The sequence below is a fragment of the Macaca nemestrina genome, chromosome 14 (assembly GCF_043159975.1).
Source record: "Macaca nemestrina isolate mMacNem1 chromosome 14, mMacNem.hap1, whole genome shotgun sequence".
Classification (NCBI taxonomy): Eukaryota; Metazoa; Chordata; class Mammalia; order Primates; family Cercopithecidae; genus Macaca; species Macaca nemestrina.
Window position 1 is genome coordinate 53537458 of NC_092138.1, and position 12798 is coordinate 53550255.

Consider the following 12798-nt stretch of genomic DNA (forward strand, 5'->3'; position numbering starts at 1 on the left):
ACCAAGAACCTCACAGCTTTGGGGGACATGGAATCACGACATTAAGTAAACGTAAGAGACTCAAAAGTAATATAAAAATTGCATATGTAAGACATGAGAAAACATGGGAGTAGTTAAGGCAGTTTTTGCAAAAATTTCCCTGTAGAGACTGAAATTCTAGTAAGATTACCTATCATTCATGATTTACTTACAGATGCAAATAATTTTCAATTATCAGTCTCAAGTACTATATTCTTTCTTTAAATTATTATCTCTATTCCAGACTTTTGAGTTCTACTATTCTAGTGACCTTCAAATATTTTCCTGAATTTCTACTACAAACACACTATGTGAGAGATCAAGTAATGAACAAGTGCAGATGGCCTCTTTCCAGGGAAGAGCAAAAAGGTCATTTTGAATCTGTAATTCTTTGTCATCCACCCCAACCAATTTTTCTGACAGTAAAGTTGGAGAAACAGTAAAGTTGGAGAAATATTGAAAATTTATGGAGAAAGGTGAATCAAGAACAATCTTTACTGAGGGGATATTTTGTTTATTCCAATTTGGATATCATACATCCTATTGAACACTTGACCTGCCATTTTTTTCTCAGAACAAAAAGTGGTATTTCTAAAATCCCACCTGATTGGGAACACTTTTTTTTCATAAACTTAACAAGTTTAAAAAACAGCCCTTACAGATTATCTACTACAATGAGCCAGGGTTATCTCAATGTCACTTTCACCTTTTTCTTGATTTTAACAGCATCCTAAAAAAAGCCTGAAAACAGTGTCTTCATTTCCTTGCTTACAGAAAATAACCAATCCATACTTTGTACGGTTCCAAAAAGTAATCTTGCAAGTCAAGGATGCCAGCTGGCATCAGAAAGTCACCAGCCTGTGATGGAATTGCCTCCAGAAGTCACCCAGTCATGGACCTAAAATAATCCAAGGTCAGAATCCTGGCCCTGAGGAACAAGTTGTGGGCATACTGCTAGGAGTGCTACGGGGACCACAGTGAAGCTTAAAAAAAAAACTGTAAATATAAACAATAATGCTGGTACAACAACCCCTCCACTGGGGAACCAAACAGCCTCTACAGCAATTTAATATGGAGGTGAGATACAGTTGCTGCTGGAGTCACACCATTTTACTACAAAACACCCCTAAGAGAAGCAATATATTCTCCAAACATGAAAACTGAGTTGCTTCTTGGATCTGATTTCAGCCACCTCAAACTACAGCCAGCAGAACTACCAAAAGTAGAAAGAACATCATCATTCTAGGATCCATGGAAAGAGGTACAGAACTAGGAGTCTGACCTGATCCTACTTCCCCCACTTGGTTGTATCCTTGGGCAAACCACCTGACCTCTGAGCTTCATCTTCCTCACCTATAAAACATCATCCCAGGGAGCTGTGGCAAATTTCTGTAAGGACAGAAAGACTAGGTGTTATCACCATTAATAGAGGAAATGTTCCATCTCCTGGTTCCATCACCTTGGAGTAGTTCACCATCTCCAACTGCCAACTCCACATATTTTTCTATCTTCCTAATGGTAAGTCAACAACTAAAAAGCGGCAGATCCCTGCTGTCCCATCCCAATCCACTGCTAACTTGACTGCCCAACATAAAATTTCTTACTCTCGCATTCTCAAGAGGGAGTCATTTGGAAGTTACCATAGAAGTTGTACAAAAGAAAAACCAAAACAGATGTCTTCACTCTTCCTGTCTAGATCACAAACTATTATTCACTATAAAACCAACTATTTCACCCTACTGTCCACAAAACAATGTTTGTAAGTCAGCCAAACTATTTGGGAATTCTTTTTTTCAGAAAGTCCAAGAAATAAGAATACAAATTATTTCCCAGTCAGTTCCAACTGAAGGAATGAGCCTCTCCAGTAAACCAAAAAGGTAACGCAGTGTACAGGCTGTTCAACCACCTTTCAAGGAAAAAAAAAAAAAAAGGAAAAAACAGTAATGTAAATTCCACTAAGGGACAAAAGCAGCAGCCAAGCCTCAGAACACCAAGCACTGGCATAAAAAAGCTATAGTCAGCAGCCCAGACAACACATGCTCCTAGAAGACATGGCCTTAGGCATGAAGATGACCCAAGGAGAAGGCATAGATCAATGCTCTGAAAAGCATCCCAGTTTCTGTCCTGTCACTTGCTTCTTGCTCCTGCAACTATACTCCTAAAAGGGAGGAAGCCAAAAAAGTTATAATTATTTTGACTTTTTCCTAGGTGTTTTGAAAAATAAACGCTATACCCAGAGGAGGTTACTGGCATATAATGTTGTCAACAGAATAAAACTCTAGGGGAAACTTTGTCATCCACCCCCAACCAATTTTTCTGACAGTAAAGTTGGAGAAACAGTAAAGTTGGAGAAATACTGAAAATTTATGGAGAAAGGTGAATCAAGAACAATCTTTACTGAGGGGATATTTTGTTTATTCCAATTTGGATATCATACATCCTATTGAACACTTGACCTTCACGTAGTTTGGTCAAGCTTCACCTAGTTTGACACACACGTGCCTCGGATCCACTCTTTTGGGACAACAGTGGAATTAAGACAGTCACAGCTTGTCTCTCTCCAGCCACACCCTAAAACTTGAGTAGGTTTTGCATAAATATTTTTCACCTGTGACTGAGCTCCTGGCAAAGTAGGAAATAGTTACTCATGCCATAAAAGAAAACCAAAGGTAACAAAAAAAATATGGGAGGAATGGGTGAGGGAACAAGACACAAAAAGCAAAAAATAGACAAAACAGATGAAGAAAACACATAGTCCTGTCCCTAAAGCAATAAGCAACAACCCGGCCTGATCCCTTGATTCCCAGACTACAGGGATGTGTCCCTTTGCTCAATTCCTCAAGCACTCAGTTTCTACTATTAAATGCAAGAGTGGGGAGTGCGTGATTTTTTAAGCTATTTTCTGCCTCATCTCCTTAGGCAGAGAGACCAAGGAATATGAGGTAAAGGGCACTTTATACACGTCTCAATGTTCTCAGTATCCAGCTCTCAGTAATTTGTGATGAAACAGTAAGTATTACACAATCTTCCTGGCTTCTGAACATAATCTCAACACAAAAACTTGAAGAATATTTTTATAGATCCTTTAACAAAACTTAAAAACAAAATTAGATGAATTTGGAAAAGCCCTAGACTTCAAGTTAACCAGCAGCCCACATATATCAAAGTCATTCTTATTGCACAGCAGAAGCTCCACGGGAATGACTCCCAATCTTTAGAGGGATAAAACATGCTTGTTTTTACTGATGTTCAATTCCCCACCCCAATCCAGTAACTAAGCCACCCTAAGGTGCCGCAGTCAGATGCTGCAGGGAGCATCAAAAACAAGCAACATATTCATCTAAAAGAATCATGTAATCATAAAATAGAGGACGCTTGGTACCAAGAATTTTTAAGTGCCTCAGAAAAGTTCCAAATGTACTTAACAATGATTTTTTAAAATCATACACAATTAATTCAAAATTAAGTATTTAAGTAAGCATACACTTGTACTCACACCCCGAATATCCAAAAAAAAAAAAAAAAAAATTGGCTGGGTTGCAGAGTAAGCCAATGTTTAAAACTGCCAACATTAAGCTATTATTCTGAAGGGTTTTGCTAAGATGTTCAATACAGGGGCACATTCTGATTCATCGTTATAACTGGCCTAGCTCAAGTGGCTGCCAGAAGAGCAAGGTTTTATGGGCATTGTTCCATCCTAAGAAGCTACATTAATGCTGGGTTGATAAAACAGATCTTTATATCTATTTGCCAGCCTGAACAAAAGTTAACTAGAAATGTAAGTGCTTAAATCACCAAAAGGAAGGCTCTACACTGACATTTTCTACCTACTTGGCATTCAACTGTATTCATCTCACTAGACATCAACACACACCAAAGTTGCTCTCTGCTATTCAAATTATGCTATTATGCTCAGGAGTAGATTAATATTATCCACCTTACTTATTGTAAAATAAAATTACAGCATTGGTCCAAACACGACATGTGGAGCCTCTTTCTACTTCTGCTGGTGCGTCCCCCTGCTCTACGGCACACACGGGAGAGCGCCTTGCTAAGGCTGCCTTGCTGCTTCCGGAGTGGGGGAGAAAAGGCTGAAAACTGAAAAAAATAAAGGGGGAAGGGAGAGAAATAATACACACATAAACCACACACCTGGTAGTCTCATATCAGCTTTCTTTTTTTTCCACAACAATCTGAGGGGAGAATGTCATTTATAAGCTCACATCTTCAGCAATGAGGTTAGCAGGTGGGCCACAGGCCTCTTTTAAACAGCTCATAACATCCTATTAGTTTTTACAGCACCAAGTAACAATGTTGACCCCAAAGAATCTGAACAAATAGAAGCAGGCAAACGGCAGGGAGAAATCCTTACTCCCAATGGGGACAGGTCTAAAATCCCAGCGGGGAAGGAGAGAAAAGGTAAGTTAAGCTGAGAGCAGCTCATTTTATAAAAGGAGAAACTGTTTTTCAACCAGGGTTTAAGGAAGGAGACACCCAAAACAAATCTTCTCTGAGGTAAAGGAGACTGTAAGATCTAAATGTGTAAGGAGCAATTTAACATGATTCAAACATTATCCGTAAATACGAGAGATCAAAAGAATATAAAATCTTTAGAACTACTGCCTTTGTCTTTATACTTAACTTTTCAATTCACGTGGCTTTAGGAAGTAGAGCATTAGAGACACCAAGGCCAGGCAAACAAACCAAGGCCAAAGTGAAACAAGTCATGCTTCATCCTGAAGGGGCAGTCGATAAATGTGGACTCCATTGTTGCTCCATCCTTCCAAGTTTTCAAGAAGCAAGACATTTGGCTGTACATCTTTATATATTACCAAACCATAAATCAACAACTCAAAACTATTTAAAACACAGTTCAGGGCAATCAAAACACCTATAGGCCATATGAAGCTCATGGGTCACCCTTCGGGACCTGTGGCACAAATAATTTGTCCACTGATACCAACTGCTCCTTCTGGTATCAGCGATTCACTAGGTCACAGAAGATATTCTTAAGTAAAATGTAACAAAGTGCTAAGAGCCAATGCAAAAGCACAAGCAAGACAAGAAAATAAAGGAACAGGTGAGCAGGTTGCACCTGATCCCAAATTACCAGGCCCCGGAACTAAGCACAAGGCTCAAAAGGATAAACAAAGGACAGAGGGCAAGTACAGAGGCATTCCAAAGAGGGGAGGAAGGCTGTGGGTAGTTCAAGTTCCTTGCGGAGACTATGGAGAAGGGAAGAGATGAAAGTCAAAAGCACTGATGACTTCGTATTTGGGAAAAGTCCATGCAGAAAAGACCCCAAGGGTTTTTAAACAAAATAAGCCAGCTATCAGTAAATAGCACCTGGGGAGATCAAAACTGGTGTTGAATAAACTCAAACAGAAATAGGCCTTACCTGGGAACAGGTTACAAAAACTTGCCCACTCTCTATAGTAAATGTTGTATATTTAACACATTCTGGATACTGCAATAAAGGTGGATGACCCCCTCACCTGCCATGTCACCTCCAATAAAGCAACATCAGTATAACACAAAATTCTTACTTTTAAAAAGCAGCTCAGAGAAAACAAGATTAATTGCTCCAGAAATATTTTCCCAGCCTTACCCAATTCACTGAATTTATTTTCAGATACACTGCGATTTGCTTTGAGAAATAGCTCTTGTACTTCTGATATACACAAATGACGCCTAAAGAATAAAAAAAGTGCTAAACATCCTTTAAAAACTGAACAAGTGAGCAATTTCCAATAACTTACTTGACAGGGCATCCATCAATGATGTTCACACCATTAGCAATGAGGGGAAAAAAATGTATTTCTGTGTAATCTCCATTTTGTGATGTATAGGAATGGATCCTTGATAAGAGGTTAAATAAAATTCAAATCAGGGAAAATGTGGACTATTTTAATATAAATGGTTAAATTTAAAATTTTGATTTTTCACTGAAAAAAATATGAGAAATTTAAATTAAGAAATTTATATTCCTGGAATGTTAGCTGGCTAAATCCTCAGTCTCATATGTAATCTTTTAGCATTATTTATATTTTCAAGGAAAATGTATGTTAAACTTTCCAAGTTCCATCATCATAGGTATAAATATGTCTATTTCCATACTGAAATGTCCAAAGTCACAACTGTCCCAAATCCTCCCTGCAGTCTGGGATTTTTCTTTTCCTTCATGGCAAAAATAAACATGATGGTGTATTATAAAAAAACAAAATCACTAAAAATGGTTCATAACACATTGAAAGCCAAAAATATAAAACTAATCAAGAGGTAACCACCTATTACCACCTTTCCAATTCAGTCAATGTCATTTCACTGCCAAAAATCTTGTACTTCAATATGCTCATCTTTACGTGGTCCTTGAGATGGGGAGGGTAAGATTTTATACACATCGAAGGTTAAGAAACCAAGGACATAGGTAATTAAACCAAACCAGATGCTGAAAACTTCAGACTTCTAGCCTAGTATTTTCCACCTGCCTGTGCTAAATTAAGAGTTTCAACCTAAGTGACAAAACCTACTGAGACAACTCAGCAAATAAACTGGCTACACAGTGCTCACAAGACCTTATGTGTGTGATTATTTGTTTACAAAAACGGAATGGATTTTAAAACAAACTGAGACAGGCAAGCTTAGAGTCTGCCATCCTTCAAAGAACACTAAAGGCGCACATCACTAACTCAACAGCAGACAAAAACCTCTGAATGGCTTCATCCCTTTCTCACTAGTATAAGACGACAACTCTAATTGCCAAAGTCCTATTTCCCAAATGGAACCTCATTTTAACACTCTCTCTCCCAAACTGCAAAATACTAAAAACTGTATGGAAATTTCTTAATTATTTGTATATATTTCTCTAGGAAGAGACAGCTACAGCTTTCTTCAAATGCTTATAAAGAGACTCCAGCCCCTCAATATTAACAAGAACTTTCAATTTCACAATGACTCTAAAAAAAAATGCAGGAAAGCTAAGAATCTCAAAACAACTATCACTGCCTAGTCCCATAAAGAGATGAAATTAGTCAAGAAAGTGTGTACTAAAGCTTTCAGTGAGGAAAAAAAGGAATAAAAATCCATGTTGAAGGAACAGTTTATTGATTTGATATTTACAAAAGATTTTTGTGACATTCCATTAACATAGTCTTTAAAGTTGCTGAAATAATCTCCAATAATGAACAACCCACAAAAACAAAATTCTGGAAGAAAAGAACATTTAGAATATAAATTTCCTTTTCATGATAAACTTTTTTAAGTCAAAGGAAAAACCTGACTATTAAATCTATCAGTACAGATGGTCCCCAATTTATGATGGTTCAACTTACGATTTTTCGACTGTATGATGATATAAAAGCAATACACGTTTAGGAGAAACTATATGTTGAATGTTGATCCTTTCCCAGGCTAGCAGTCGGTGGTAAGAGACTCTCTGATACAGGACAACGGTAGCAAGCCACAACTCCCACTCAGCCAGTGGATCACCAGAGTAAACAACCGATACTCCATGTTGCCAGATAATTTTGCCCAACTCTAACATAAATGTTCTGAGCATGTGTAAGGTAGGCTAGACTAAGCTCTGATATTCAGTAGGTTAGGCGTATTAAATACATTTTTAACTTAATGCCATTTTCAACTTACAATGGGTTTATCAGGAGCATCTGCGTTAGATTGGACAAGGGAAAAATATACATGTACATCAAACTGTAGATAATATACCTGGTTCAAAATATACAAGTGCTAAAGCAAAACCTTCAATGTGCCTTAAAAAAAAAAAAAAAACTATCATTTTACTGTCACTGTCTTACAATAAGTATAATTTTAAATTTGTCAAGCTTTTTAAAATACATTTTTAAAAGTGGGAAAGGGGATTTTGCATGTCAGACCTTATCTGCTATTCATTTTCATTCAGAAACTGATGTCATGGAAACCAGTAATATAAATATATACTAAGAAACTGCAAGTTTAAAAAAAAAAGACACTGTAAGGCATTCTATAAACTGGTTTAGTTTTATCCCCATTCCACCTATTCTTACGACTTTCTGGGTTATTTTAACTATTTTACTCCTCAAAGCCCCTATCCTTCTCTTCATAAAGATTTCTTACAATGAAAACCTATATCTATTATCACACGAAACTATTCAGCAATATTCAAAAAGCTAACATGTCATTAAGAATATCAATTCAATTGACGCACAGAAAGCCTAATTAAAAGCTCTGAGAAAATAACACTCGTTGCAAAAATAGATATTTTTATTAAGACCAGTCTCTAGAAAGTTAGCACTGATATTAAAGCGGAAGATGTCTATGAGAAAGCATTTAGCACAGCGTTGCTCACACAAGAGTTACCTTTTGTTTTGTTTTACACAATGGAATACAAGCCTAGAGATACAGAAAATCTTCCCTTGAAATAAAAAATTATTCTAGTGACCTTACTAAAATGAAACTTACAATACACATCACACAAGCTGAAAGCCAAATCAGTTAAATGTACTAGTGAAAAATATCCTAAGTATTCCATAAAAATCTAGGATTTTATTACGCAAACTTCGACTTTTTTCAGGCTCCAAAAGTTATCATTTAAAGCTATAAAAAAAAAAAAAAGTACCTTTTAATATGTAAAAGCCTTAAAATAAGCACTGCCTTTTAAGCTTAAGTGTCTTCTGTTTCCACTTGGCAAATTTACATTATTTGAAATCCTGAAATAATTAACTAGCACTATAAACCATCTAGTATCCTGAATCAAATAAATATACAATAAATGTTCTTCCCAAATTAGAACATACAAAAGTGTGGATTTGGCACTGAACTACAATATGTGGGCTCCGTGCATAACCATATCGGTGAAGATTTCTACATCTCGAAAATAAAAATGGCCAAAGCAAGAAAAAATTGTATGCATTTTATGTCCTCCATAGTGAATTTGACAGTCAGGTGTGGCATCACCAGACATAAAGCCTTCAAACAGTTCTATAATATATCAACAAAGCAGCCATACTGACAGCTAAATACTAACAAGCGGGAAAGCATCTAACCAGGAAAAGCTACGTAATCTGTGCATCCCAGTGCAAAATGAAAATGCAGGGTAACCTTGTACAAAAATTCTTAAGAATTTCAAGATTGGGGAGGATGCGCAACCATACCGGTTACAAGCTGGAAAAGCAGTCCTGCCTATAATTAAGTACCCATGGCAAAAAAAATAAAAATAAAAAATTAACCTTCCCACACACACACTCAAATGTGGTAGCTTACAATAATTTTTGACTTGTCCAGCTGAGTAGCCAAGAAACAAAGAGCCAGGGGTAGACTGCTATGGGCAGGTTTTCCACAGGGTGGCACACCATCCGGACCTAATACCACCTCACCTATCCGGCCCCCTTAAAATGTCAACAAAAAAGTAACCAAGCTAAGTATCATAGATTCTAGCCTCTCTCAATTCCAAATATTATGAGTGATAAAGGTGGTAATAAGAATGTGATGATATAATAGATTTAATAAGACATCAAATGGGAGCGAAAAAACTGATGCTACCATGCAGACAAGCTATCAAAAAGGTGAATGGTAAAGTCAGTCTTGGTAAGAAGCTTAAGAAGCTATTTCAGAGTATCTAGTCCTTTGGGGAAAAAGAACATGAAGACTAATTTGCCACTGTGGTACTCTTGTGCCATGCTAATGCCTGAAAAGCGTCACAGGTTTGTTTTTTTAAAAAAAAAAAAAAAAAAAAAAACCAAAAACAAAACCCGGGTCTTTCAGCAAAGAAAGAGGAAAAGGTTGATCCCAGCTTAGAAGTCAGGATATTCTGGAAGGCTTTGTTGTGTCCTTCAAGAGAACCTAAGACTTGCTTCTAGAATAGAAGTGGGGTGGCAGGAGGGGAGGCGCATTTTTAAAAGATAAGCAGGAAAGGCTGGAAGAGCCATGAGCGCTTGGTTACAAGGATTCAGCCAGCAGCATCTGTCTGTGGACAGATAACCAAAAGGTTGGTTCAAGGAGTGATGGTACTGACACAGCATCATTCTCCCTTAACCGACCAGGAGCTGAGTCTTAACTAAGACCACTGAAACTGGGACAGAAGTGCTTTGTTTTTCTCTTGTGAAGAGGCGGTAACCAGAACAAATCAACCAAAAAAACTAAATCAGAGAGGATCTATAAAAACACATCTTAGGCCTAGAAAAGAAAAAAGGTTCCACAGTAAGTAACAGGTAGAGTGGCAGACACTGACCAGCACTGGGTATTTGTTCTAAACAAGGAGCATACCCTAAAACTAAAATTCCCTTGAACCACAGAGAAAGAGTGTGTGCACTGAATACAGCTGACTTGATTGTTCCTGAAAGACGACACTACACAAGAAAGAAAACACCTAAGACAAGGAAGAGGGAGGGGCTTACACACCTAAAGTTGTCTTTGAAGGGAAGAAGAAAAAAAAAAAACTAACTCCCCGAAAGGTGGCAGCATAAAGTTACCCGAATAACAGGCAACAAGGGGCCAGATTTAATCACACAAAAATAAAAATACTCTCTCAAAAAGATAAAATTACAAAAGAGGAATCACAGAAAATTTAATGTAATGTGTTCCTTCATATTCTAATTTTTCCTACCCCATTCTGGCCTTTATCTTCCAGATGTTTTCTTCCTCTTCTTTCTCTCCCCATAGTTTAAAACTGCAAGCGAACCTCCCCCCTAACTATATCCTCCCCACAACCTTCACAGTGTTAACATCCCAACAAACCTCCTATTAAGGACCTGACCACAAATGCAGTAACATTCGGGTCCACTCAGCAATACAGTCACCATTGATATACCCTAAGGTTCCTAAGACAAGGTAGATCCAGGACAGCTTTTCCACCCGCTCACCAAAATGGAGACTCCAGGTCAGCTTCCACAAGAAACGGGAAATTCAAGCGCCTGTGGCGAAACGACTTTTGAGAAAACTCTTCAAGGGCAACAAAACAATATTTCAAACAAACAGATTTTACTTGAGGGAATGGGGACATTACACACCAATTGATATTCGAATGGTTTTAAATGGACTGATTTGCCGTAAGTTTTGAGGCCGGGCTAAATTTTTATGAAGAATTAGTAGGAACAGGGCCACTAGAAAATTAAGTTTTAAAAGCGCTTTTGTCCTTGTTGAAGGTATTACATTTGGGCACCGCAAAGAACCGTTCTTGGAGGGAGGGAATAAAGGAGAGTGGACAACTCGTAGCAAATCTTCCTTTTCCCACGTTTTCAGAAAATGTGGAGACGACAGGACTTGAAAATCTTTGTCGTAAAGACGGTCTTTAAAAATGCACACAATTCTAAATGACCATCTGGACAGCTACAACTCCATGCTCATAGCTCGCATCTAGAGGCATGGTTTTACGCTCTGGCCCTCAAGGATAACAAGTAGGCTTTTAAGGAAATGCCGTGAGAAAGACTCTGCTGGCTGGGCATTGTCACGGCCACTGGAGGAGCACCTGCCAGTGAACCGACACTGGCTGCCCCAGTCTCACCAGTGCACGCACACACGTCCGTGAACCCGAGACGCCGCAGGCGGGCCCACCCAGCCAAGCTAGAGGAGCAGCCGCCGCAACCACGGCAGGCGAACTGAAATCACAGAGCCGGCCTCGCCCGGCAGAGCGCCCGCGCTTCCCGCGCAGCGCACGCCTCGCGCGCAAACCCAAGATGTGACCGCGAGCTGCGACCTCGCGCGGCTGAGACGGGCCTCACCTAACACGCACAAGAGGATCATCACTGCTCCTGCTCAGTGCGCCCGCGGCCCTACACCACCTCCGCACACAGCGCGGCCAGTGCAAGTCTCCAAACGCCCCGAGAGCTCCAAGGACCGCACGCGCGGAAGCGCCGTAGCAAGTGGGCACACACTAGACACCACCCCGGCGTGTTCCGCAGGAGAAGCCAGTGCACACATCCTCCCGCAAGGCGGGGTTGCCAGTCCAACACAGGAATCCTGTCCTTTTTCTAGAAAAGCCCCCTCCCCCACTTTCCCTCCAATACACTCACCTGCGTCCCAGCAGTTTCCTTCTCGCGCTACACGCGGCCGCACCCGGGTACGTCCACGCCCGTGCACGCTGCCAGGCGCGACTGGCCCCGCTCGGCTCCCGCCGCCCCCAACCTGCTTGCGCCCACGGGAGGGGCGGTGCCACCCCCCGAGGCGCCCAATTCTCTACACTCCCGCCGCAAGGGGCTGAGCTCTAGGAACTTCGCGGGCACAACCTCCGCCGCCCCCACCAATGTTCCCGCCCAGAGCTCGGACGAGGGCACACCACCCCCACCCCACTAGGCGCAGCGGGGGCGCGCACAGACCTTAGCCTCGGCGTCCAAAATGAACCAGGGGCAAGGCGCGGGCGCCGTCCCCGCCCCCACGCCCCCACGCCCCCCGCACTTGCCTGCTGTGACTTGAAGCTGCAGCTACTACAGCTCGTGCCGCTGGCCGTCAGCACAGCCGCGGAGGAGTCGCTCTGGGCGAGCTCCGCGGAGAGGCGGTGGCGGCGGCGGGAAGGGGGACTGAAAGCCGGCAGAACCCCCGCCCCACCCGCGCCGCGCCGGCGACCGCCCTCCTCACCCGGCCGGCTGCTGCCTCAGTGACGCCCGGGCGCCGCGGTCCCGCCGTTTGTAGCGGGGCGGGAAGGAGGGGCTTGCTTGGAAGAGCGCCAGGAGGCGGGGCCGGCGGCGAGTTCGCGGCGCCGCGGCCGCCGCCGGCGCGTGCCCTGCCCGACCGCCCCGCGGGTCCGTGCCTGCAGGGAGACGCCGGGCTTCAGCAGCTCAGCTCCGTCCCTCC

The 12798-nt window shown here is 41.2% G+C and overlaps 1 protein-coding gene across 33 annotated transcripts in view; it reads right to left on the reverse strand.

The window, feature by feature from the left end:
- The window catches only part of LOC105498395 (ELAV like RNA binding protein 2), a 159472-nt gene that overhangs the window by 118267 nt on the left and 28407 nt on the right, over positions 1–12798 (reverse strand). For 3 of the 33 annotated variants that reach the window (XM_024798160.2, XM_024798157.2, XM_011770455.3), the window contains exon 1: positions 12021–12104. The exons of 22 other annotated variants lie outside the window; for them this stretch is intronic. The gene's annotated coding sequence lies outside the window, so the exon portion shown is untranslated. Of the gene's footprint in view, positions 1–10871; positions 10893–11729; positions 11952–12020; positions 12162–12582; positions 12600–12798 lie in introns of those variants that run through there. 8 more of the 33 variants (XM_024798163.2, XM_011770461.3, XM_011770466.2 and 5 more) reach the window with 7 other exon arrangements.